Source organism: Mauremys mutica, chromosome 13, assembly GCF_020497125.1.
Source record: "Mauremys mutica isolate MM-2020 ecotype Southern chromosome 13, ASM2049712v1, whole genome shotgun sequence".
Taxonomy (NCBI): Eukaryota; Metazoa; Chordata; order Testudines; family Geoemydidae; genus Mauremys; species Mauremys mutica.
Window position 1 is genome coordinate 23,335,614 of NC_059084.1, and position 27,037 is coordinate 23,362,650.

General features: G+C 43.8%; 1 protein-coding gene and 1 long non-coding RNA gene across 7 annotated transcripts in view; one reads left to right on the forward strand and one right to left on the reverse strand.

Annotated features, from left to right (window-relative positions):
• The window catches only part of LOC123348021, a 35,616-nt gene extending 21,115 nt beyond the window's left edge, over positions 1–14,501 (reverse strand). The window contains exons 1-2 of the long non-coding RNA XR_006573147.1: positions 14,366–14,501; positions 13,656–13,706 (exon numbers count right to left, since the gene is read on the reverse strand). This is a non-coding gene — a long non-coding RNA (uncharacterized LOC123348021). The remainder of the gene's footprint in view (positions 1–13,655; positions 13,707–14,365) is intronic.
• Positions 1–27,037, forward strand: part of PTPRT (protein tyrosine phosphatase receptor type T) — a 709,404-nt gene that overhangs the window by 471,184 nt on the left and 211,183 nt on the right. The gene's annotated exons all lie outside the window — the stretch shown is intronic.

The window sequence follows — 27,037 nt, forward strand, 5'->3', positions numbered from 1 at the left end:
GTCCAAATGTGACCCTTTACTATCTCCATTGCCCCACATCCAGGTCATCGAAAATTCTGCCATTTATTCCTCCACAGCATTTCCAAGATATACTTTCCTTCCTTTCTGCCCCTAGAGCTATAATGCTTTCAGGCATTCATTATCTCCCATCTGGAATACTGCAGCCACTTCCTTTCTCTGCCATATAGTTTCCTTCCGGTTTTCACAAAATGAAGCCAATAAGCACCTTCCTTATTAAGTACTCTCACCCTGTCAGCCCCCTCATGGAATTTGGTTTAATCCATATGTCTAATAAAAATGTGTTATCCAAAGCTTTAGCTATGTCTTCATAATACAGTCTTCACTCTGATTGCTTCACTTGTGTGGTATACCTATCCTTTGTCTTCAGGAGGTAAACTTGTTGGGGGAGGGGATATGCATCTTTTGTTTGTGCTGTGCCTAGCGTAATGGGAAGGAACCTATCAAAGGATGTATGCCATTAATCTGAAATCTGGTGCCTCATCTGTAAAGTGATGGGACATCCTATGACAGAAATAACAATATTCTGCAATATCTTGGACAAACCTTACTGAAATATTACTGAATTGGTTTAGACCTTATTGAAATGAGTTTCATGCCTTTGGGGTACATTTTATTAAAAATTCAATTGTTTATTATGGTGAGATTGTATGCCACTTCTCTAGGAGGAGCAGGTATGCTAATGTAATTCCTCCAGTTATCAGCCCTTTGAAGCCACCTCTGGAGAGTTTTTCATATACTAGTTCAGACTGGATTCTTCAGGGACCAACAGACAAAGAGAGGATTTTTTGATAAATAGCCTGGTTTTCAACAGGGCTTTTTGTTCTGATCCAGCAAATTATCAGCAGGTCCACGGAGGACCCCAATCCTTAAGGAAGGGTTGGGAGGACTGATGCTGACCTTGTGGAGATTGGGTAGGGGTGGGGATTATTCTCTGGTAAGATTATTGGCATACTTGTAGGTTCCTTTTATTGTTTTAAATATGTTTTTTTCCCTGTAGTTTGTTTACCTTAAGAATACAATAGGCTTCCTGAGAGAGAACTGTGTGTTAACTTATAACTGAGGGAAGTTAGGCTATTATTAGAGTTTTGCTGGGAATAACACGCTGAAGGCAGGGAACTGTTCAACCTGGAAATATCTCAGTCAGAAGGGAGAGAGACAATGATTTTCCACCCAGAGAGATAATGATGGGGTGGGTGGGGGGAATCCTGAGCGTGGGTGCCCTTGGTGACATGAAGGGGAAATATAGATGCAGTTTACCTAGAGAGTGACATATCTTTTCCAGAAGTTCTCTGAAAGATGCACTTAGAGTATGGATTTTAAAAGTTAGGCACACAGATGGAGTAAATGTGCAAATGGTCAGAATTGCCCATTTGTACATGCAATTGCTCAGTTTGTCCATTCATTCATATTAATCACATATGCAAATTAAGGGGCAGATTCCTGAATCTTGTTGTGCTTCATTAACCATCTTTCCATTCTACCAGTCCTGGAACCAGCCAGGGACTGTTGCAGCCTTTAGCATTAATGAGAGCAGTATATAAACTGCTCTGTGTTATAGAGGCCAGACTGAACCCTTAGGGACTATTGCACTGTAGCTATACCGCTTCCTATCCAGGAATGCCGTTAGAGCAGTTTTCACTGCCTGAGAGAGCAGGATCTGATCTTGTTTGGTATGAGGTTGTGCACCTAACCTGTTTGAAAGAAGGCAACTGTGTTACAGACTCTGAACTGACAATCTCATGACTTAAAGGGCTAACCTGTGAGCAGACACTGCACTGGATGAATGTACTAATTGTCACCTTTTGGAGCCCGTAAGGCAGGGTTTCTCAAACAAGGGTTGCCGCTTGTGTAGAGAGAGCCGCTGGCGGGCCGGGCAGGTGTGTTTACCTGCCCCGTCTACAGGTCCAGCTGATCGCGGCTCCCACTGGCTGCGGTTCGCTGCTCCGGGCCAATGGGAGCTGCTGGAAGTGGCGCAGGCCGAGGGACTTACTGGCCACCATTTCCAGAGGCAAGAAACAGGAACAATTTACAAAATAGTATCGGTAAGGCACTTTAGTAAAAAGGAGGAGTTAATAGCATTCGACGTGTTAAGGTACAGTCCAGAGCTGACTTTCAAGCCCTGTGATACCCCCTGCTGCAATCCCTCCTGCTTTTTGGAAACCAGAAATGTGAGGTGAGATCCCAGCTTTCACTTAAAAAAAGAGAGTAAAGCCTCTTTCCTTGAAAAGATAGTTTTGAAGGCCTAAATGGATGTAAAACAATTGTTAGGGTTGCAAAGAACAATGGTGGTCTCCATTTCTGCTGCAGGATGTTGAGTGAGCTAAAGAATGAGCACATAGTTTATATAAATAAATCTGTTATGTTGAGGTATAACACAAAGAATTATCCTGCTTATTACTCTAAAATCTTGCTGGCTCTCTTCAGAGTGGGGTGATATAGCGGGATGGGAACCATTTACAGTTTGGTTTCTTTTTTCATAGTGGAGGAACGCACAAAATTATTTTGGGGCAAGCATGCAGATGGTAAACCGTTACACAGCCCAACAGAGTCTATGCAGATTTCCTTCCCATAACATTCCCACTTCCCCTCAGTTCTGACCAGCAGACCACCAGCTTTCTCGTCCTAAGGCCAGTGCCAGTGATGTCAAACAGGGTTTGTTTTTAGAGTGAACAAACGAAGACTAGTTTGAGACCACCAAACTCTTATACATTGCAGCCAAAGTAAGTTCTGTAGTCTGCTGTCCAGAGGTTAAATATGATTTCATAAAGTATTACGTCATCTTGCCTCACGTCTATTAAAAATGTAGATTGAGTTGATACAGTAAAAAGACTGCATATGAAAGATGTTCCTCTTGATAAATGTGTGCTATTTCAGCCAGGTCTGTAACTATAGCAATGCTACCAGATGCCTCTCTAATAAAAAACAGATTTCAGACGGCTGGGTGTTACAGTGAGGTTAATGCACTAAGCCTTTCACATCTGGAAACCTGATTTTTAGAAGTGACCTGGGTCAAAAAAGAAATTGAGTTTGGTGGCTTCAGCCTAATCTCTGGAGGAGGGGTTGTGTATATTGCTAAACTCCTTCACAATTCTCTATGACTAACAATCTTCATTCAGGGAAAGTCCTAAACTAAAATAAGCGATAGGGTTGTAGATGACAATTGAGACACATTGGCAAAACTGTGGGGGCTGGGCAAGATTTCACCTCACCTGTCTAGACTGTAGCTGGACCTAGCCAGTATTATTATCCATTTTTATGAGCTCCAAATGCACGTTCTGAAAGGTACACTACAGGGTCTTACATGCACACAGATGATAAATTGTATAACAGCCCTTGTTTATGCTGCTTAGGAACTGCCCCGGACGGTATAAGTTGCAAATTAATTATTTTCTGAGAACACAAATGACCTATAGGAAAGTGAATATAAAAATAAATTGGGGAGTGTAAATGATTAAAAAAACCCTCCTTTTAATTCTTAAAGAGACTTGCTGCTAAACACGACCTGTGGGCACAGCTCATTGAAAGGACTTTATTAACCTGAGTTGCTTTTCTGACTGAGCAACTGTGTAGAGGGGGGGGATGCATCATAACAGTGACTTTGCCTCTTAAGTCAGATCATTTCTTGTATCTCATTGGAGGTGGGCATACACAAATCTCCCTTCCTGATAATGACTCAGTGCACATTTGATGGTTGCACCAGTAAGGGGGGGGGGGTCAAGGTGAATTCCAACTGTTCCTCTCCCTCTAGTCTCTTCAATAAAGGGGAAACCTAAGCACTAAAACATCCAGAGAATTAAAATGGAACACACAAACATCTCTCTAAGCAGAGATGCTTCCTACTGGGTATGGGGGAATTTGCAAACTGACATGGAGGTATTACCTCAGATAGCCTCATCCTCCATAGCCCTCCAAGACAAGTACTCTCAGCATGAATGATGCAGTTAGAGCCAGCCTTGTATAGATATTCAGGTGTGCTTAGTTTAGTGAGGCAATCAGAGTATTCTCAGGTGTAGATTTCAAGTCTTGAAACTCCATAACACAAGAGATCAATCTAAACCCAGGGCTCTCTGTGTTTAGAGGGAAAGTGGAGATACATCCTTTCAACAATGCCCATTGAAATAAAGCACAGTTCTTTGCACATATAGATATATGCCTCACCTTGCTGCCTGAGGGAATTAGGTAGCAATTGACCTCTATGCTCCCTAATTGTTTAGTGCCTTTGTGCAAAGGTACCTCTCACCTATGCATCATCTAAGATATGGATAGATCTGCTTAATCTCAAATTCAGCTGTATGGGTAGTTAGTACCCATCAGTTTTGTCTACAGTGGTATTTATCCTTAAAATTTCACATCGTGAGTGTAGCACTAGTGTAGTTCCATCAGTACAAGCAACAGATGAAGTGCTATTTTAGGCAGAATTAAGGAATCTTTACCACAGCATTGTCTTGACCTGCTCTCAATGGATTCTGCTGATGCCTTGGTTAAAATGTCGGTGGGTGGTCTGTGCTGCTACTTGTTTCCTGTCACCAGTGGCCTGCGCTAGCAGTATTGCAGTGGTGGGAGGTTTTGAAGAAATACTGCCAATAACGAAAACATCCCTAATCTATGAACTAGAGTGATTGTGTTTTTAAGAACAAGAAGCACCTTTCCTAAAAATAGTACCTATTATAAATAAATAAGTTGGGTATCCCACTAACATTCCATTTACTTTACCTCAAGGCAGATTTTTCACATTAAGCCTCTCTATTTTTCTCACAATTGTCTGGCAGACAGGTGTCCGCGTATCACAAATTGCCATCGCAATTTGCACATGCAGATTTCACATGAAGAATTGGGTTAAAATTCAGCAGCAAAATCTCCAGTAAGCAATTTGTTTAGCAGTCAAAAATCATAAGTTTGTAATGACTATGTATAACTTGAAAGAGCTTAAACAGAATGAAAGGACCATAATGAGCCTCTCTGACTATTCAAGTCGCAACTGATTGACATTTATCCTTCATATTGCTCTTGGGGTCTGGCATTGAATGTTAAATAACACACAGCTACAGCTTTGCTTTTAAGACTGACTAAAAAAAAGTACAATAGGTTTGAGAATTGTTTCACTGGATACAGACACAGCTGGATTTTAAAGAAAGAACCCTACAGATCTGCAAATCAGAATGCAACTAGATTCTATTCTCAGGAAGCAGAAAGCTCCTGTCCAAGGCACTAGGATAGCTCAGGATTGAAATTATGATTAGCAGGATGCTGAAAATATTAAGACACCAGTTATGTGGAGAGAGAGGCAAAGACATTACAGTATATCTTACAGAAGTTAGTGAAGGGTGGTAATGGGTGAATGGGTGAGCAGGTAGGCAGTTAATATAATGAGCATGTGAAGAGATGGTAGGTGCAGATATATGGTAAACCGTAGGGGAGATGCATAGATTGATATAAAAGTAAGTAACAGAATGGAGATTAAGCTCAACAGCTCTATAGCTGGGTTAACGGGTAGCTAGGTATACAGGTGCGCATAACAGACAGGCAGATCGATAGGTTTTCTAGGAAGTGTTCAGGCAAACAAGAAGAATAATGGATTGTGCTGGTATGTTGGTTAGGTAAGAAAAACTTTATAGAGAGGTGTGTGAATGTGACATTAATAAAAGAGGCCACATTACAGCTCTCTCTCTTAACTTGTTGTGATTGGCAAGATCTAATACAACTGCTTTAAGGACTCCCTCCCTCCCCCCATTTAAAAGCAGCACAGCTGTTCAGTAATTTTACCAGTCCTGTGAAAGCTGCTATACTATATATTGGAAGCTTAAAATGCATGTTAAGAATCAAACTCATTGTGATTAAGCCAATAATATAATAGTTTCTATACAGCGTGGAAGCATCAGCATCAGCAAAGATTGTGTATGAATGTGTATATAAACATCACTGTTGCCCTAAATAAGTGGCAACATCAATCCAGCATTACACAATACAAAGGCTTATGCTGTTGTGGATCACAGAGACATATGACCTGATTCAAGTTCACTGATCAGTTTTGTGCTGGAGTTTTTCTATTTTAGGCTATACACATCCAGTTATCATTTTTAAGCTATCTAAATGCTTAATGAAACATCCACGTACAGCAGTTTTGGCATCCAACTTTGAAAAGTGTTCCCTTTGGGTATAATGGTCTTCTGGGAATTGTTGATTTTAGAGGTTCACAGTACTTCCTAGGTGGTCAAGGAGGGAAACAAGAAGAAAGACCCAGCAATCCTCTGTGTAAAATATTCCTCATGTTACTTGACTGAAGATAGAAGGCATTGTTATGATGCATTTAAATCCTAGAGGCATTTAAACAATATCTACAGTATATTCATCTGCTCAGCTAAATAAAAAAATAAAAAAAAAGTCTCAGACTGGAAAAGTCCATCGACTGAGCCATGTCTAGACGCATTGTCTAAGTAACAAACTATCTCTTAAAGCACTACAAGGTGTATTCTTTTTTTGACATATGCTCTTAATTTATTATCAAGTCCTCTATAGGTTGTGTATGGTCCTTAGGGAAAAAATGATTTTGTAACTTCTAACTATCTAGCTTTCTTAGTCACAGTTTTCAAATGAATCAGATCTTTGTATTAGGATGCCTGGAATAAAAGTGTATGGGGCTTTCAGGCTATTTCAGACTCTTTAATAGGATGTGTGGAGTCTAGTTTCTCTAATCCCAGTAGATTTGAGTTCAAATTGTACTTCAGAGGTTACAGATCTTTTTGTTTGTCATGTAAAATTGTGATCTGCCTTCCATCATCTCTTAAATTGTCAAAGCACCATTTCACCTGTGTCACTTTGCTCAGTTTTTCTCCACAGGAGAGGTAGTTACATGAAAAAAGCCACTGAATTAGAGGGTCATATATCAGGCCAATGTTTGTGGGGTGCATTTCCTGGATTTAAAATAGAGTAGGACTAAATTTCTCCCAAGCTGAGCCCCTGAAACCACAACCCATTATAATACAAAGCATAAGAGCAGTAGAATAAGAACAATTGAATTTAAAAAAAAAGCAAAACAGATTTTACCTATCTATTCTTTGAGTTTGTTCACGTCCCATGGAAAGAAAATTTATGGGAAAAGGGAATGCAGGACATCTGGCAATTTTTCAAGGAGACAATATTAAAGGCACAACTGGAAACTATCCTGACATGAAGGAAAGATAGGAAGAATAGTAAGAGGCCACTAATGACCTGAAAATCAAAAAGGAATCCTGCAAAAAGAGGGAAACATGGATGAATTGCTAATGAGGAATACAAAAGAATAGCCTAAGCACATTGGGACAAAAAGGCTGAGGCACAAAATGAGTTACACCTTGCAAGGTACATAAAAGGCAATAAAAAAAGGTTTTTTAATTACTGGTATATTATGAGTAAGAGAAAGGTGAAGGAAAGTATAGGTTCTCTACTTAACAGGGAGGGAGAGCTAATAACAGACAATATCAAGAAGATTGAGGGAACTAATTTTCCTGCTCTACTTGGCACTGGTGAGGCCTCAGTAGGTGTACTGAGTCCAGTTCTGGGGGGCACACTTTAGGAAACATGGACAAATTGGAGTCCAGAGGAGAGCAACAAAAATGATAAGAGGTTTAGAAAACCTGACCTTTGAAGAAAGGTTAAAAAATACTCTGGGCATGTTTAATCTTGAGAAAAGAAGGCTGAGGGGGGACCTTATAATAGTCTTCAAATAAATTGATGTCTGTTAATAAAGAGGACTGCGATCAGCTGTTCTCCATGTCTACTAAAGGTAGGACAAAAAAATCCTGGAAAACTTGTTTTTCCCTAGAAAACTTGAGGGGAAAAATAGTTTCATCATTTTTGGTTGAGGAAAGCAATTATTTCTCATTCCCCATATCAAATAATAAAAAATTGCAACCATTTTGTGTGCTGCTCTGTAGTTGAAATTGTAGAAATATTAACGTTATCAGAAATAGAACCTCAGTGGGGAAGTGGTTTTGGATGTTCCCATGAAAATCTGCAGCAAGGGAGAGTTAGGTTAGATATTAAGAAAAACTTAACTATAATGGCAGTTAAGCACTAGAATGATGTTTGTTCATCCTTTGGGTTCGAAGATGACCATGACATCACTTGATGTCATGACTAGCACGTGAATTGTATTTAAGTGAGGGAAAGTTGTGCAGAGACACCTTCAGTCATTCATCCAGGCCTGTCTAAATCCAGTGGCACGACAATGTCAAGATGTCTGGAGACAAGTCTGGATGCAGTAGATGGGCCATTAGGTCCTGCTGCACCCAAATTGATTTCCTAGGCCATTCACACAGCTCTCACCATCCATCCATCCATCTTCACAACCAGGGAGATGAGCATGTCTGCTTGGCCACCTGGTATGCCACAGAGGACTTTCTGGTGCGAGACAGGTGTAGCTATCCACTCTCGTCAACAGTCACAGGCCTGGCCTGTCTTGTAAAGTTTGGACCGTGCTTCATCTAGAACCTTACCTTAGACCTGTTCGCCAAGGGTGGTCCTACCAAGAGTACAAGACTCCACACAACATGGTTCTGAGAGTCAGTGGGACACACAGTCCTCTCCACCACAAGGTAAATGGTCCAAGGAGAGGAAGCACTGGAATAGACTGTCAAGGGAAGTTGTGGAATCCCCATCTTTAGAGGTTTTTAAGAACAGGTTGGACAAACACCTGCCAGGGATGGTTTAGGGAAGGGCGGCCACCACATCCCTCGGCCCACGCCGCTTCCTGCAACCTCCAGTGGCCTGGGACAGCAAACTGCAGCCAGTGGGAGCTGTGATCAGCCAAACCTGTGGATGCTGCAGGTAAACAAACCAGCCCACTCTGCCAGTGGCTTTCCCTGGCGGGCCGCGGGCCAAAGGTTGCCAATCCCTGGTCTAGGTTTACTTGATCCTGCCTCAGTGCAGGAGGACTTGACTTGATGACTTCTCGAGGTCCCTTCCAGCCCTACATTTCCGTGATTAGCTGGTATTATAGCCACAACCAGGGGATCAAATTCATGGTTACACATGTATTTCTGTTTCCTGATTTTTCAACCATTCATCACTTTTTGGAATGTTGTCATTTCAGGCTGACATTTTTCCAGGCCAAGTTTTGTAAGATTTTTTTTTTCCCTGGAAAATTTGAGGGGGGGAAATAGTTTAATCATTTTTGGTTGAGGAAAGCAATTAATGTTCATTCCCCTCATAAAATAAAATGAAAAATTGCAACTATTTTGTGTGTTGCTCTACAGTTGAAATTGTAGAAAGATAAAAATTGTGAGAAATAAAACCTCAGCAGGGAAGAGGTTTTGGATGTTCCCATGAAAATCTCTTTTGATCAAGTTATGGTCACTGTTATATTCTGTGCATGTGTGATACACGTTGTATGAAGCTTTCTCACTGAACATACTGAGTGTTGATTGAAGGAAGTTTATGCTGTACATACCTGGTTGGCTAACTTAGCTTAGCAGCAAGAGCATGAAGGATACATGGTTCAGCATCCTAAATCCACAGGAAATAAGTTTAAGATGGTATGTACAACCTTAAATCTAACCACTTGTGTTAGGTTTTACTGCATTGTAATACATTATTTCCCTATGCTAATTGTTTTCCCCTACTGTTACTCACACCTTCTTGTCAACTGTTGGAAATGGGCCATCCTGATTATCACTACAAAAGTTTTTTTTTCTCATACTGATACCACACCTTCACTTATTACTTTCATTATAGTTAGTATGGCTACACCCATTTTTTCACATCCTCTGTGTATATATATCTTCCTACTGTATTTTCCACTGCATGCATCTGATAAAGTGGGTTTTAACCCATGAAAGCTCATGCTCAAATAAATTTGTTAGTCTCTAAGGTATCACAAGTACTCCTCATTCTTAATGCAGTCTTCGTATGCCAACATACTATTCCTCTAATACATATAATGTTTTGCTTTGACATTAGATATGTATGGGTAGCATCTTGGACTGTGATATATTATTCTGTCTGAGTCCATGCAACTCAGTTATATGAAGTGTGTTATACTTAATCTTGCTGTGAAGGCCGTAATAATGCAGACGAGCCGTGAAAATTTGCAGACGTGTAGTCTACTTACATTTGCAGCTATGTCAACTCCAAAGTTGACTGTTTTATCCTCTGAATTGCATTTAAGGTAAGCTTTGTGTATATGTGCACGTAAATTAGCCTTGCAGTTAACTGTTTCACCTGCAGAATTGCATCAAGAAAGAGCTGGGCTGTTGAAAATAAATTATTTACTATATGGCTGCCGACTGTAATGTTCAGTGAGTTCTCAGGAAGCAGACTGGTTGGACACTGCCAATATCCTGGACCCCTCCTAGTCAGGCTTCAGGCCAGAACTTGGAAAATAGATGGTGCGGGTGGCACTGATGAATGATCTTTTCTTGGCAATTGACAAGGGCAATAAATCCAAACAAATTTCTGGACCTCTCTACAGCATTTGTTGCTATTGGCCATAGAATCCTGCTGTCCTGTCCCCAAGATACAACAGGGGTTAATGAGATTGCTTTCTGGGTCCAGTCTGAGAGCAACACTTAGACATGATAAACACCTGCTCTTGCAATTTAATGTCCCTTGCCAGCAGAATCCCACAGGGATCCCAGCTCTCACCCATTATGTTATCTAGATGAAGCTGATATAATTCCTAGAAATGCCAGTGCATAAATGAAAAAGACTCTTTTGTCACACAATGGGGATCTTGGTCAGTTTCTCTGCTGCTGCAAAAAGAAGGCTAATATGTGTGGGATTGTGTTTTGGTTATCTCTTGCCTCTGAAGCAGGGATGCAGGGCTCTGAGGTGACACCAAGCATTCTCTCTCTCAGGTGCTTGGGCTGGATGGTTCTTGCTCACATTTTTGGGTCTAACTGATTGCCGTATTTAGGGTGGGAAGTAATTTTTCCCCGGGTTAGATTGGCAGTGGAGGTTGGGGGGAGGTTGCCTTCCTCTGAAGTATGGGGTGCAGGTCACCTGCCAGGCTTATCTGGCTATGTCTCACTTAGTCATTAACCTGCCATTGCCTGGTTCAGGAAAGCATTTAAGCACATGCTTAATGCTGAGGTGTATGTAAGAGCTTTCCTGAGAAGGTGTAGACCTCTAAGGATTTAGGCATCTGTGTAAACCGAACTGACTTCAGTGGGATTTAGCACATGCTTAAAATTAAGCCAGTGTTTAATGATACCCTAATTAGGAGCCTTAAAGAACTTTTGAGCAAACTTCACTGCAGTGTATAGAATTCTTAATCACGCTCCCCTCATTGCTACTTGAAGACATCCATAACTTGGAAGCAGAGAAATGCAGCTTTGGTCATCTCCTCAATCATTTGTTAATTATGCTCTTTTAAATCTGAAATGCAAACTGATTGATTGATTTGAAAAACTAACTTAAATTACTGTAATTGTTTAAAATCTGACAACCAGGTAAACTGCACGGAGTGGCTATAAATGCCATGTAGTGTTTAAAAACAAAATAAAAAAGTTTAAAATGATTAAACTTAAAAAAAAAAGTGAAACATGAGCCACTTGAGCCCATTTTTCTGAATTTCTCTCGCTATTGTTCTGTTGAAGCCAGCGGATTTACAGTGATGTACATTCAGCGTAAGAGAAAAGATTTAGGCCCAGTGTCTGCAACAGAAAAGAATATTTTTAGTGAATTGATTTTGGGAGCTTAATTTTATATTGTGCTCATATGTTTCTTTCTGAGCCAAAGAGAATTTTAAGACGACGTTTGAAAGCTCTATATTCTTCACTTATGAGCTAGTGTGCAGTTTAAAAAATATCTTTGGCAGCATCTAATCTGTTCATTCATAAACCCATGTACTTCTGCTTCTGCCTGCCAGTGATTTATTCCCTATGCTGGATAGAATATGGTTTTGGTCAGTTCTTGTTCCTCTTTTGTGTATCTGTTTCTCTCTTCTTGATTCTTAATCCCATTTCTTCTGTCTAATCTTTTTAAAGCATCAATCTGCTGGTGCAGCTATGGTAATATAGATAAACCTGCTGAGCAGCTTCATATTTGGACCTTGCTGTATGACATCCTCCAGTTCCAAAAATAAAGCAGTTGAGTAACATGAAAATAAGCTACACATATATATCTCCTTTCCAGATAGTTATTTTCATTCCATGTAGACTTTAAGGAAAAGCAAAGGAATGATTAAAAAGTGAAAGAAAGGTTGCTACTCTGAGCCAAATAAACAAATGGTAAAAATCTACTTTTGAGGATCATGTAGGGTGACCAGATCACAACACTAAAATATCGGGACACTGGGGTGCCGTCAGCCCCGCCCACAGTCCACCCCTGCTCCTCCCAGGCTCCGCCCCCACTCTGCCCCAGATCCCGCCCCTCCCCTTCCTCATCCCCCAGTCCCCTGCTGGCTTTCTCCATCCCTCCTCAGTCCCCCACCCACCGCTCGCCTCCTCACCCCCCCTGCACACCTACCCACCGCTTGCTCACCTCTTCACCCTCCCCGCCCGCCACTCACCCCTGTGGCGCCGACTTCCCCTCTGATGGGTGGGTGCTCGCCCACCCCCCACCTCTTCCCACCCCAGCATCTGCCCTCACTCTGCCCCCATTCCACCCCCTTCCCCCAAATCCCCACCCCTGCCCTGCCTCTTCTCCATCTCCTCCCCTGAGCGCACCATGTCCCCCCTCTTTCCCCCTCCCTCCTGGAAAGTGCTAAGTGCCGGCAAACAACTGTTAGGTGGCGGGAAGCACTGGGGCGGGGGGAGGTGCGGGGATGTGGTGCTCGGGAGAGGAGGGGAGAAAAAAGCGAGGAGGGAGGAGCTTGGCTGCAATTTTTCCCCATGGGTGCTCCAACCCTGGAGCATCCACAGAGTCGGCGCCTCCCTCCCGCTTGCCTCCTTACCTGAATGTCGGAACAAATGGCGTCCCGATCATATGTTGATTGGGACGTGGGACAAAGGGTTAAATATTTGGACAGTCCCAATTTTATTGGGACATCTGGTCACCCTAGGACCATGTTCCACAGCTGTGTCACGGTCAGTGGAACTGCAGTCAGAGGGCCCATGTTCTGGAGCGGCTGTTATTAATAAGTTTCAGAGTAGCAGCCGTGTTAGTCTGTATCTGCAAAAAAACAGGAGTACTTGTGGCACCTTAGAGACTAACAAATTTATTTCAGCATAAGCTTTTGTGAGCTACAGCTCATTTCTTCGGATGCATAGAATGGAACACACAGACAGGAGATATTTATACATACAGAGAACATGAAAAGGTGGAAGTATGCATACCAACAGGAAGAGTCTAATCAATTGAGATGAGCTATCATCAGCAGGAGAAAAAAAAACCTTTGAAGTGATAATCAAGATGACCCATAGAAGGTGTGAGGAGAACTTAACATGGGGAAATAGATTCAATTAGTGTAATGACCCAACCATTCCCAGTCTCTGTTTAAACCTAAGTTAATTGTATTTAATTTGCATATTAATTTGAGTTCAGCAGTCTCTCTTTGGAGTCTGTTTTTGAAGTTTTTTGTTGCAAAATTGCCACCTTCAAGTCTGTCACTGAATGGTTAGAGAGGTGTGAGTTCTCTGAATGACAGCAGCTAGCAGAGGGAGCCCTGGAACTCTGTCTGAAGCCCCCACCAAGCCCTGGATTTTGCAATCACATACCTAGCTCCTCAATGGACTCAGTGGAAGAAGAAGTTTGAGCTGTTCACAGACCTGTCCATGCAGGAGGAAGAGAACAACAACATCAGGAAAGTAAAACTGTTCTTTTACCTGAGAGCTCTGCAGTACTCGGAATCTCCCCACTGCCTCAGACCTCACAGAAGTCCTAGGAGCCCTGGGGACCTATTGCTTCCCAAAGCAAATGAAACTGTGGAGTCACACCAGCTTTTCACTAGAGACCAATCCAAAGGGAAGGGGATTGACCCATATTTTACAGCCATGGGCTGTGGGTGAACCCCCTTTGGGGAAGCTAGCCTACCGGTCATGCCCCTTCCACCTGAGGCAATTCCTGCTCTGTGACCGGAGGAGCCCCGAGACCCTCAACACCAACAGCTGGAGGAGCCCTGGCCCACCCACCGCAGCTGCGCTGCCTGATCCCCTCAAGCACTGGGCTGGCCCCAGCGCCAGGCCAAGCTGGTGGCCCCCACTTGTGCTCAGAGTAGCCCTGGACAAGCCGCTGCACCCTCCTCCCCCTTCCTCCCAGACAGAGGAGGCTGGGCCAGCCCCAGTGCTGGGCTGAGCCATCCCCCCACCCCAGCAGCTGGAGTAGCCTTTGCCCACCCGCCTCAGCTGTGCCAGTTGCCCCCCGCCAAGCACCAGGGCCCAGCAGAGCCACCGGCTTCAGAGTAGAGGGGAAGGGAGGGAGAGGTCACCTGAGGGAACATAGGCGGGACCACAGCCTTGGTCAGGGGAGGCTTAGCTTGCCCTGGCTTTTAATACCCTGTAGTGGGGCGGACTGCCCCACTCCCTGTGAGAATGGGCTGTGGCAGGCCAGGGCGCCTGCTCAGACAGGGAGCCAATCAAAGAAGGGCTTATTGTGAGCAAATCAGGGCCCAGTTTGGAGACAGCCAATCAGGGCCAGGCTCAGACGTATATAAAGGCTGCTCAGGAAGGGAGCAGACAGTCTGTCCCAGGCCTTCGTGAGGGGAAGGTCAGTCTCCAAGGGTGGAGACTAGCACCATGGACAGCGCAGTGCTGGCCAGGGCTCGGGGAGGCTAGAGAGCTTGAGCCCATAGCCGCCAGGCTGCAGGCCCTGAAGGGAAGGGCCTAGCGGGTGCAAGGGGCCATAGGGGAAGCGGCCCAGGGAAGCAGACAGATGAGGGGAGAGAAGGAGGACAGCGAGGCTGCCACCAGAGGGTCCTGGGCCGGGACCCAGAGAAGAGGGTGGGCCTGGGTCCCCCCCTTCACTCCTTGCAGTACACCCAGCCATTGGCCGGAGGGAGCGGCCATTATACTACGCCAGATCCCTGACAAGAGGGATTGGACTCAAAGGGTGTGGTTGGACATAGTGGCTGGGGTGTGAGACTGCTGATCACCAACCCCCGGAAGGGGGTGCAGATGGACTAAGGGGCACTGCTGGAGGGCAGTGGCCTCGAAGAGGACGCCACCGAGCAGGCAGCAATGCGGGTCCAGAGACAGCAACAGAGGGAAGAATGACGGATGGGACACCACCAGGAGGGGGTGCTCCACTGGACAGAGCTAAATCCTGGAGTCACCAGCAGTAGGTGCCAGGTGGTGAGTCCCACCCCATTACATACCCCCCCACCCCGCCGATTGTAGCTTTCTACACACAGGTAGTACATGCAATTTGGGGGATACATGCAGCAGAAGCTCAAGAGAGAGGATGAAAGCCTTAGGAAGCACCGCACCCCCAGAAGTATGTGCTCTGGGACAACAGCAAAGAAGAGAAGGTGGCCAGGATTCCATACCCACAGTGAGATGCATTCACTGTGAAGCTAACTTGAGCGGGTAAGGGAGAGGTGCCCCTCACTAGCAGAGCGTTGCAAGGAAAGTGGCAAGGTTCACTATTTTAGCAAAGTGTGAAAGAGCAGAGGAGGTTTCCAGAAAGATTAATCCAGACTTTTACAAGAGGGGGATGGCACATCAGACAGCAGTGATAACATCATGACTCTCACCTTGAGCCTGAGAACTATCAGGTTCAGGCTGTTGGAACAGAAAATTAATGAAGGACAATACCAACCTTCAGGCATGCAACAATGTAAATAAGGAAACATCCTCTGCAATTTTAGCTGGATAGTGGGGTCTCCTGCAGAGTGATTCCTTGGGGTGAATTGGACTTGTGCACAATCATTACAGAGAGCAGGCACACTCTAATAATGTACAATAAGAGCATAATGTAGCCCATAGGAAAATGTGACCTCATAGTAACGAACCCCAAAATTTACAAGACAGTACCAACTAAAGTTGATGGTGATGGATGGTAGCTCCACAGATCCCTATTGGGGAATAAAGCCATATAAGCCAGGGATCTGTGAAGGATGCAGCATCAGGATGTTATAGCTGCAGTGCAAGACGCATAAGAGGGAGTTCCATGGACAACGGAGACAATCTTAAAAGCATATGGGGATGTTTTCAAAGGCGATGGGTGACTCAAAAGAAAGCAGTGGCTGCGAGTAGACCCTACCGTGGATCCTGTGTGCTTATCAGGAAGGAAAATTCCAGTGGTACTACACAATCAGTACATAAGGAGCTTGAACGTTTGCAGAACAGGGATATCATAGCACTTGTAGAGGCCAGTACATCCTGGGTAAGTAGCATAGTGGTGGTAAAGAAGTCATCCAGCAAATTATACATCTGCATAGACCCAAAGCCATTGAACTGGGCATTGATAAGATCTCATCACATGCAGGCAGTACCTGGTGGAATCTTGCCAGAAGTTTTCAAAGCAAGTCTGTGCTGGGAGGAATGGGTTTTGGCACTTGGGTAAGGAGTCCAGCATACTGACAATTTTTGCAACACCATTTGGTTGCTACAGGTGGCTGCACATGCCAGTGGACATAAACCCAGCACCAGAGGTGTTGCAGAGAAGACTAAAAGTGCTGCCTGGGATAACAATAACTGTAGATGATATCAGCATTGTAGGGAAAGGGAGCAATGATACAGAAGCTGAAGGAAACCATGAAGCTTTTCTGACAGAAAACTAAAAGCTTTTTTACAGCAATGCTGGGACCAGAACCGAATATAGGAAAAATACAACTCAAACAGCAGGAGGTGAAATACATTGGACATCTACTCTCTGCAGAGGGAGTGAAAGCAGAAAACAACAGATCAAGGATGTCAGAGTCATGCCAGCTACCGTAGATTGGACAGGGGTACAGCACTTTATAGGAATGATAAATTTTCTGTCAACTTCTGTCCACACCTACCTGCAGGAGTGGAATCCCTATGTCAGCTCACAAGGCAAGATGTTGAATGGGACTGGGCAGGTCCCCAATGGAAAACATTTGACATGTTGAAATAAATGATAATTAATGTCCCTGTCCTGAAGTACTACCAGCCAGGAGAACCACTGACACTCCAGTGTGATGCATTACAGAAGGATTGGGTGCTACTATTTTGCAGGAACAGCTGGTTGCTTATGCCAGCAGAGCCCTGTCAGAGACTGAACAAGGGTATACCCAAATAGAAAGAGTTTCTGTCTGTGGTATTTGGAACCAGAGGGACTCCATCAAGTTCACCTATGGCCACTCAATAACAGATCAAGCAGCCCACAAACCCCTAGAGACAATCACAGCTATCAAAAAGAGATCAGATATTGTGCAAGATTATTACTGGTGTTAGCTGACACCATGAGCAGGGCATATAGACTCAGCATGAGTGAGTTTGTGGAAGGGGATCAGGACACAGTGCAGCATGTTAATGGATTCAGTCTCCCAATTTCAATAGTAAAGCTGATGGAAATCAAAAAGGCTACGAAAAAGAACACTCAGCTGCAGGCAGCCAACAAAGCAAGACCACTGCAGGGTGGTCAGAAGACAAAACCAAGTACTGGTAGGACCAGAATGATACTTTCAAATTAAACATGAGCTAAGTGTCCAGGATGGAATAATATTTCAAGGACAGAGAGCTGTTGTCCTTGCCTCATTAGGTAAGCATGTCATGCAAAAAATACACGCCTCATACCTAGGCATTGACAGCTATCTTAGGCTCGAGAGTGTGTTTACTGGGCTGGGAATAAATACACAACTCCACTCCCTGATAGAAGGGTGTGACATCTGCCAGTTGTGCGATAACCAACCGCAAAAGGAGACTCAGCTACTATGCGAATTGCTCACCCAATCATAGGAAAAGATGGGAATAGATTTATTTACCTCCAAGGAAAAGCAGTACTTGATTACAGTGGACTACTGTTCAAACATTTGGGAGGTCACTGCCTTGCCTCATACACAAAGCAAGTCACTGCAAACCCACTTTGTGAGATAAGGCATTCCAGACACAGTATTTATGCACAATGAACCCCAGTTTGTCTTGGAAGAATTCAGAGAATTTGTGTGCAAATGGAAGTTTGACCACTATGCCTCCTCCCCAGCATACCCACAAAGTAATGATCAGGTGGAATCAGCAGTGAAAACAGCAAAGAGACTGTTACACAAGGCTGTTTCTTCTGATTTCAGACCTCTTGTTAGCAAACCTCACCACAGGGGTGCCGAAACCTTCCACTATAGGCACTGATGGGACAAAGGACCAAAACTCTACTACCAATGAGGGGGAGGCCTGTTGCATCCAGATGGATGGGGACACCGGCAAGAGGAGAGAGAGGCAGCAATCAGAAAAAGCAGGCAGGTCAGACATTCCGGTGAGGGTTCAGCCATTAAAGAAACACTAGAAGGAACGGACTAATGGAGTCGCAAGGGGTGCTGTGGCACCTACATCATACAACACGACTGCATTAAAAGAAAGTTATTATGGTTGCAAAGTAAAAACTCAGTTCAGGAACTGCCAGAATTGAGTTTCCTTAATTTTATTGATCCCCTTGTATGTGTATATTATGGTACATGCAGTGTAGCCGTGTGAGTCCCAGGATGCTGGAGACACAAGGTAGGTGAAGTAATATATTTTATTGGACCAATTTCTGTTGGTGAGAGACAGAGCTCTTCTTCAGGTCTGTGAGGCATGAAAGTGTCTCTCTCACCAACAGAAGTTTGTCGAATAAAGATATTGCCTCACCCACCTTGTGTCTCCACATTATGGCACAGTCTTTAATTACATAACATACTATTTTTCCCATGGGTCTTCTACCTCATTCAGTGCACAAGACTGACATGCTTGAAGTCCCAGTTTCCTCCACCCCCACCTTCCATTTACAGTCTCTTTGCCCAGTCGCTCCCAGTCTGCCACCCCCCATCTCCCTTAGGTTCTTCGTCCAATTCTAATGCCCATGTGCCTCAACCGTAGGTCTGGCATTTGTCTCCTTTGTATTCAATTTAGGCAGCTTCCTCCACCACACTGCCTGACCCCAGCAAGGGGACTCATTACGAGCACAGGAGAGAGAGGTTCTCTGCTTTTAGTTCTGATGCCCATCCCTGGCACAGCCTGGAGAAGCTGCGAATTGCAGTTTTAGGGAAAGTCCTGCTCAGCCCCAGACTGGAGCATGCTCAGTGTGGAAGGACTCTTCAGGGAATTAAGCTGAGAAGCTCTAGCAAGTGTAAAATCACGTGTGAACTGCATTTTCTTCTTAAGGTTGATAATTTGGCCAAATTTGCATAGCTGTTTATACAGACAGCAAAAGGCACATCCCTGACACACAGCCTACAAGGCTGCCCCTTCCAAAATTTCCTGATCCAAAATGTAGGGGCACTAGAGCTTCTCAAAAAGTTGCCAGAATTTAACATGGGCAAAACAATGTATTTTTCCCTTGCTTCATTCCTGGAAATGGCTGACCCATTTTGGCTGAATTTTTCCAGAAACATTCAGCCTGAGACAGACACCCAGCATGGAAGCTATCAGAGTGAGTTGGCAATGTCTGACAGAGTTATAAGCAACTGAAAACAGAGTCATATAATGGGAAGTGTCAGAGTACCTTAATAGATGTGGCTGAAACTGTACCTATAAATGTGACACATACATATTATATATACTCATAAGCCATATTTCTCCATTTGTTTTGTGGATCATAGCAGAGAGCAGTTTACATTCTTAGGGTACTACTCTGCAGCTGGGAGCTTGGTTCCCAGGGAGCTTGGTTCCCAGCTCAGGTAGACAGACACGCACTAGCTCTGCTCGAGTTAGCAGTGTAGTCAGGGGTACCCGAATACCTATCCAGAGGGTCTAGGTGGGTTTGTACTCAGCCAGTTAGTCAGAGCTGCCCCCGCCCCTCGTTCTCCCTGACTACATTGCTATTTTTAACATGCTAGCTTGAGCAGTGCTAGTGCATCTCTCTACCTGATATGAGAAGCACTCTCCCAGCTACAGTGTAGGTAGTCCCGTATATGGACACAGCTAGTGCCCCTTTGTTTTTAATCCTAACCACCATTGCTACTTCCGAGGCAACTACTCTGCATATTGAGGAGTATTCTCAGCATCAAGAACTGACTGGGATACAGTACTGGAGACTGAGTAACCCACTCACTGCTTGTGTCTTATCAAAGCAATTTCTATAGTTGTCATTTTATGTGCTATTAAACTGAACAATGCTGCTCTCCAATAAAATCATTTGGAATAACAGCTCATTAAAAGGACTCTTTAATATATGGCATGCTAATTTAAGTCAATGTAGGTGCAGAGCTTGCATAGCAGAATTGACTATAATGTTTGGAAAGTAGGTAAAATGAAAAAAGGATATTTTATCATTAACAACCTATTAGCAAACCTAATGAAATCCTTGATGGCCGGAATACATTGCAGAGGAACTCACAGTTGCTTTACCTACTTTATTTCCCGTCCCCTGCTTCTCTTACATGTTACATTTAGTTTCATGTACAGGAAATGAAAAGAGTAAAATACCCAAGGAAGCATCAATAGGAAAATTATGGCCAAGAACTGAGAAAAAAAGAGATTGCCCATGGTTCTTATTGGTCTAGGGTCCCTGTTCCTGAGCATGGGAAATACTGGGCATAGGACCATGTAGTACCTTCAGTCTCTAGGGATATATCTCCACAGCAAAAATAAAACCTGTGGCAACGAGTCTCAGAGCATGGGTCAACTGGCTTGAACTTGTTGGGTTTGTGCTGTGGGGCTAAAAATAACTGTGTTGATGTTCAGGCTTGGGCTAGAGCCCAGGCTCTGAGACCCTGCCCACCCCCACCCCACACCAGTTTCAGAGCCATAGCTGCAGCCTGGGTCCAAATGTCTACACTGCTGTTTCTAACCCTGCAGCATGAGCCAGAGTCAGTTGACCCAGGCTCTGAGATTTGCTGCTGCTGGCCCCCTTTTCCCCGCGCCTGTGTTATGTCAAGTATTAAGGGTTAATGAGCTCTGTATTTATTATTCTCAGTAGATAGGCCAGGAAGTGAATGGACCCCCTATTCTTGAAGTGGTTTCAGAAGGTTAATCTTGAGATGCATTTTGGGGGCGGGGAGTGCAGGGGGAGAGCATGAAGGCAGGTTGCACTGCTGCCCTCACTGTGCCGATTCTATAGCTTAAATAAAGGAATTCACTCTCCAGCGCTGTCAATCTGGCCCCTGTTATCAGCATTAAATATACTTGCAACAAATTCAGTTAAGAAAAGAATATGACGGTGAGAACACCAGATAAAAATCTTTTGTCTCCCTGCCCTCTGGATATCAGTTATTGGCAGGAGAAAATGTAGGAATAGCAATAACTCTAGCCCAGACTCATCTCCCAGGCCACAAGTACTCTTACTTTTCAGGCCATAAAACATTCTCTTTAGCTCTGAACTGAGGTCCAGTGCTGGCAGGAGGGGATTCACTGACCCGCCATGTCCTGTTCATTAGAAGATAACTCTTTCAAAAGACTCTCTTTGTGTAACACTTGGTGCAATTAACTTCTGTCTTGTACCCGAAAATGTCTGAAACTCTCTGATAAGATTGAAAGTTACATCCATCCCAGCTCCACTTTGAATTCACCTATAGTAGCAATTGTTCCTGGGAAACTCAGGCAGCCAGCAAGCCTTAGGAAAAAAAGAGCCCCTGGCTAGCTGTGTAATCATGTTTCAATCAGCTTTATAGAATCGTGAAATGGATTGTCCCCCTGACGTTCTGTACACTTTGGAGCAGATACAGTGCTAGACTGGTTAATTCCCTATTTGGCTCCAAGCACACGCAATAAAAGAGATTTCTGCTTTCCCTCCCACTGTCAAGAACCAAGGAGGAAGGGAGCTCAAATCGCCTTGAAATCACAATTTGGGAGCCTAGCAGCATCAACCAGCTGTATGCTGTTTTCCTAATCATCCAGCGAAAGTCAGAGTGATTGAGAAGAGGATGCCCAGTCTGCTGGCTGTGCACTGGGGAGTGTAGATGAATGACAAAACCACTGGAGATGATGACCAGGTAATCAAGAGCCATAGAAAATTGTAAGGTCTGACAAGAGGGAGAGACAGCCCAAATGTCTTGGTGATAGTGACCTGTCCTTTGGAACCATCTAAGTTTGAGTCCCATGTTTTTTCTCCTAAGCTGGAAACAGCTGGCAGTGCTTTGGAAACATACACTACGCAAGCAGCCAACTAACATCACTAGACAGGCACTGCGGTGGAACCCCCAAGGCAAGCGGAAAAGAGGCCGTCCAAGAAACACCTGGCGACGCGACCTTCAGGCTGATAGCAAAAAAATGGGCTATACCTGGAACCAGCTAGAGCGAATGGCCCAGGATAGAGGACTCTGGAGATCTGTGGCTGGCGGCCCATACCCTGATTGGGGTGACGGGCATGAGTGAGTGAGTGAGACGGAGGGATATTGCTCAACAGGGACATCTGAAGAGGAGCTTATCTTGTCTGCATGAAACTGCCTCACTTCCCTTAATTTTCTAAGTAGTTTAGCCTTCCAGCAAACCAAAAACTCCACCCCATGTGAGAGAAACAAAAGTCCAAAGTAAACTTGCCAACAATAATTCCAACAGCTGTTTGTTTTCTCTGTCTGCTCGTGTCTTGTATCGAACTCATCCACCCACTGCATCTGAATGCTTCTGTTCTGGGTCACAGTTTAGTCTGAAGCCTTTCTCCTTTGCTACAACTTCCATCCACCTTTCTACTGTCTCTAAAGACCACAACCTTCTTTCAAGGGTTAGTTCTTGTCTCTTTTCCAGAGTCTGACATCAGTGCCCCTCAATGGTCCCCTAAAGCCATTGGTGAGTTCAATCATCCCCTCTTTCATGAGTTATAGCCCAGGGACCCTAAACATGATGACTGTCTGTTCCAACCACTGATGATCCTTGCTTCACATCCTCTAGGATATTTTCTGCATTCTTCCTTCTCTCTGAAAAGGTCCAGGAAACTCTCCTCTTAGCAGCCACTCAGGTCCCTCTTTCAGGTTTTCTCAACAGGGAAAATCACCACAGTTCCTGCCATCTGTCTGGTCAATGCAGATTAATTGGCTCAAGGTTTGACCTTCCTTTGTCCAAGCTGTTTAAGTTTATTTACCTAGATGATACTCTGAATCTGACATCCATTTTAGGAGAATCTGCTCACTGTGCCCTAACTAAGCAAATAGTGTTGCTTCCTACATCCAAGATGATCATTTTCCTTGATAATATAAACACCAGATATATGTTTTCTTTGTACCACTTCACTTTGCTCTTTCCCACTCTCCATGGACAGTAAACCAGATTTCCAGCTAAATAAAACTTCTGGCTACTGCACCAGAGCAACAGAGGCAAGAGGCAAGGCCCATCATCCAGCTAATGTGCAATGTTCTATCAGGCTTGGCTTGGTCAGGAATAATGAGACATAGCCCTGGGCTATAAATCACACTGACTTGGGAACTGTGGGAACTCATTCTGCTTCGCCTGAGGCAAAGGTCTGCACTGCTGTCAGCAAGTTTCTTAGACTCCTGGCCTCCTTGTGATGGTAATCAAGCACCAAGAAAGCTGCTCATGAAAGAGTTTTGAGGAAGTCCCCGGTTGCCTGCTACTAGTTTAACTTCTATAATCCCAGCAGCAACACGCTCGCAGCAGCAGGGAAGGTGAATCTATTCTTAGCTGCTTTATTGAGAGATTTATACCAAGAAAGGAAGGCATTATAGACCTTTGCAAAAGCCTGCCTAGACTAAGAGAAATCCCCTACAGGTAGAGTGGGTTGCTAATAGTCTTCAAATGAAGAAGTTGTATTGATGAGCTGCAGTCTCTCCTTGTAAATGGATAGCTCAGTGTTTGCTTTGGTTACTCTGTGTTCTTTGGTGGAATAGGAGGGATAATGGGATAACGATGTAAAAACATTTGAAACGTCTAATGGGGAAGCATGGTATTGATACTTTCTTAAAATATAGAGTCTGAGATAAAAGGAATCCTCGGAGAAGTCTCATTCCCTAAGAAGCAGCAGAGAGAGATGCAATTATCCCCACTCTTCTATGTCATGCACATTTGTGTATTAGAAGCTCTGCTCCACACTGAAGGGACCTCTGCAGGTCTCCAAGACCAGACTGTTTGCTGAGGCTTAATCTGCAATTCTATCATAACCAAGTATCTGTGACTGCATTCTTTGATAACATACTCGGTGTACCTGGTCCTTTGCCTGTGATAGGCCATTTGCCTGTGTGAGAAGGACAAAAGTATTTTTCATTTTAATGGGTGATTCTGAACTGTACGGGAGTCAAACATATATCTGTAGTTGCATGTGTCACAGTCCCTGGATAACCATCCTTTTCCCCTCACCTTGGGGAATTTTGCATTTCAGCCAATGTAATAGATGGCTGCTTCCCCCCACCCCCCATCCTTGGAATGTACTGCTTATAAATATTTCTGCTTATAAAATGTATTGCTTATAAATATTGCTAACAGCTAAACACACTGCAATCTGCTACAGCCCATTCTGCCTCTGCTGCCCCTCAAAGAGCTGTCATTTTGTTGCGGAAGGTAACAGCTGATGTAGCAGAGCTCTTCTCTAAGGTGGCAATTGTTTTCTCCACCCCTTGCCACCAAAGCAGGCATGCCCCCGGATTAATGTGTAAGTGAAGACATGTTGCCTTCTGTTCAATAGCATTTCCTCTCCACACTCAAGTCCCCGGAGTGCACTGTGCTTTTACTGTGTGGGATTCCATTAATATGTAATAACAGTCTTTTGCTTTGAAATGGAGCTTAACATTGCTGCTGAGAAGACTTAACATTAACAAACCAATTACATTCTCCTAGTGGAGAGGGAAAGAGAAGACCCATGAGATGACCAGCTAACCCCAAAAGATTTGGAGGGTCAGTTGGATTCAGATTTTTATGCAAACATCTTGAATCTCTGTGGATTTTAAATTATACTCAAAATTATGCTCTTTCTGAGATTTCTGGGGCTGTCTGGCTCCATTCAGATTAGATGTACTGTAGGAACACTGTTTGCCATGGTATTTTTGTTACATCCTGTTTTTGAGCTAAAGGGAAATATATGGGGCATTGGCAAAAACTGCCATTCACCCAAATGTTTTCAGTAACATTGCAGAGGGAAAGGATGATCTAGTAGTTAGAGTGCTAACCTGGAATTTGGGTTCCATTCCATGCTCTGCCGCAAATGTCCTGTGTGACCTTGGGCAACTCCTTTAATCTTTCTGTGTTTCACTTCCCTATCTGTAAAATGGGGCTAAAAGCATTTTTCTGCCTCACAGGGATGCTGTGAGGATAAATTCATTAAAGACTGTGAGGCACTCAGATACTGTGGTAATAGAGCTATATAGGTACCCAAGAGAGACTTGGGCATAGGTTTTGGTTGGCTTTTAATTTAAATGAGAAACTTGTTTTCCTCACTTAACACCTTCATTACTAATTTCCTACTGTGACCGTTGTACAGAGTTTATCCCTTTCAAGCATTAACACTCCATTACAGAAACAAGGTGGGTGAGGTAATATTTTTTATTGGACCAACTTCTGCTGGTGACAGAACTTATACAGAGCTGCTCTTTAGGTGTGGGAAATTTACTCAGAATGAGAAAGAGGAGAAGGTCTGGGATATGCACATTAACTCACTTAAAACCACCTTCAGTACACGAGGACATGTCACCAGCGAAATAGATCACATCATGGAGTGAGCCACCCAAATACCCCAAGAGAACCTGCTTCAATACAGAAATACCCCTCCCCCCGCAACTGTGCACCCCTAGTTGTCACTATCACCCCACACTGGAAACCCATACTCAATGGGGACCACATACTGAAAAAAATAAACTTTCCTGAACCCCCTCTTCTGGCCTTCAAACAACCCCCCAATTTCTTCCTCCGAAACAAAGTCCCCCATAGACCAGGATGCACCAACTCAAAGTAACATCAGAGTGTGCCAGAACAATATGCGCAAAACCTGTAGACATAACTCTGCTGCTACAAACACCCCACCCGCAACAAAACACCTTTCAAGATCCATGGATTCTACACATGCCTATCACAGCATATGGTGTACCACACCAGAACACTAAATACCCCAGTAACAACTATGTGGGTGAAACTCACACAGAAAAATGATAAAAGATGGCATCACTTTATCCCCTGTGGGTGAACACTTTTCACAAAGTGAGCATATCTGACCTTTCTGTCCTCGTCCTCAAGAAAACCTGTACAACACCTTCAAAAGATGAGCCTAAGAGCTTAAATTCATAATTTTCCTTGACATTAAAAATTATAGACCGAATGGAGACATTGGATTTATGGCTTATTACAGTAATCTATAAACCACTAACCCACCCACCCCCAGCTTTTTTTATATGCTCTTTCCCCCTATGACTGGTGAGGTGTTAACTGACCACTTCAAGTTGAATGATTCCTTGAAATATGTGTATGCTAAACAATCTGTTCCACCTTTAGCTGTGACACTCTGAGTGCATGCCCCAGACCTGAAGAAGAGCCCTATGTAAGCTCGAAAGTTTTTTTTTTTTCTCTCCAACAGAATCTGGCCTAATAAAAGATTTTACCTTACCCATCTTCTCTTTCTAATATCCTGGCACCAGCAAGGCTACAACAACACTGCATTTAACACTGCACTGGCACTTTTTAGTGCTCTACTAAATACAGGAAGAAGAACAGGAGTACTTGTGGCACCTTAGAGACTAACACATTTATTTGAGCATAAGCTTCGTGGGCTACAGCACACTTCTTCGGATGCATAGAATGGAACACATAGTAAGAAATATATATATACATACAAGTATCAGAGGGATAGCCGTGTTAGTCTGGATCTGTAAAAGCAGCAAAGAATCCTGTGGCACCTTATAGACTGGCACCTTATTCACCTGCACGTCCACCAATGTAATATATGCCATCATATGCCAGCAATGCCCCTCTGCTATGTACATCGGCCAAACTGGACAGTCTCTAAGGAAAAGGATAAATGGACACAAATCAGATATTAGGAATGGCAATATACAAAAACCTGTAGGAGAACACTTCAACCTCCCTGGCCACACAATAGCAGATCTTAAGGTGGCCGTCCTGCAGCAAAAAAACTT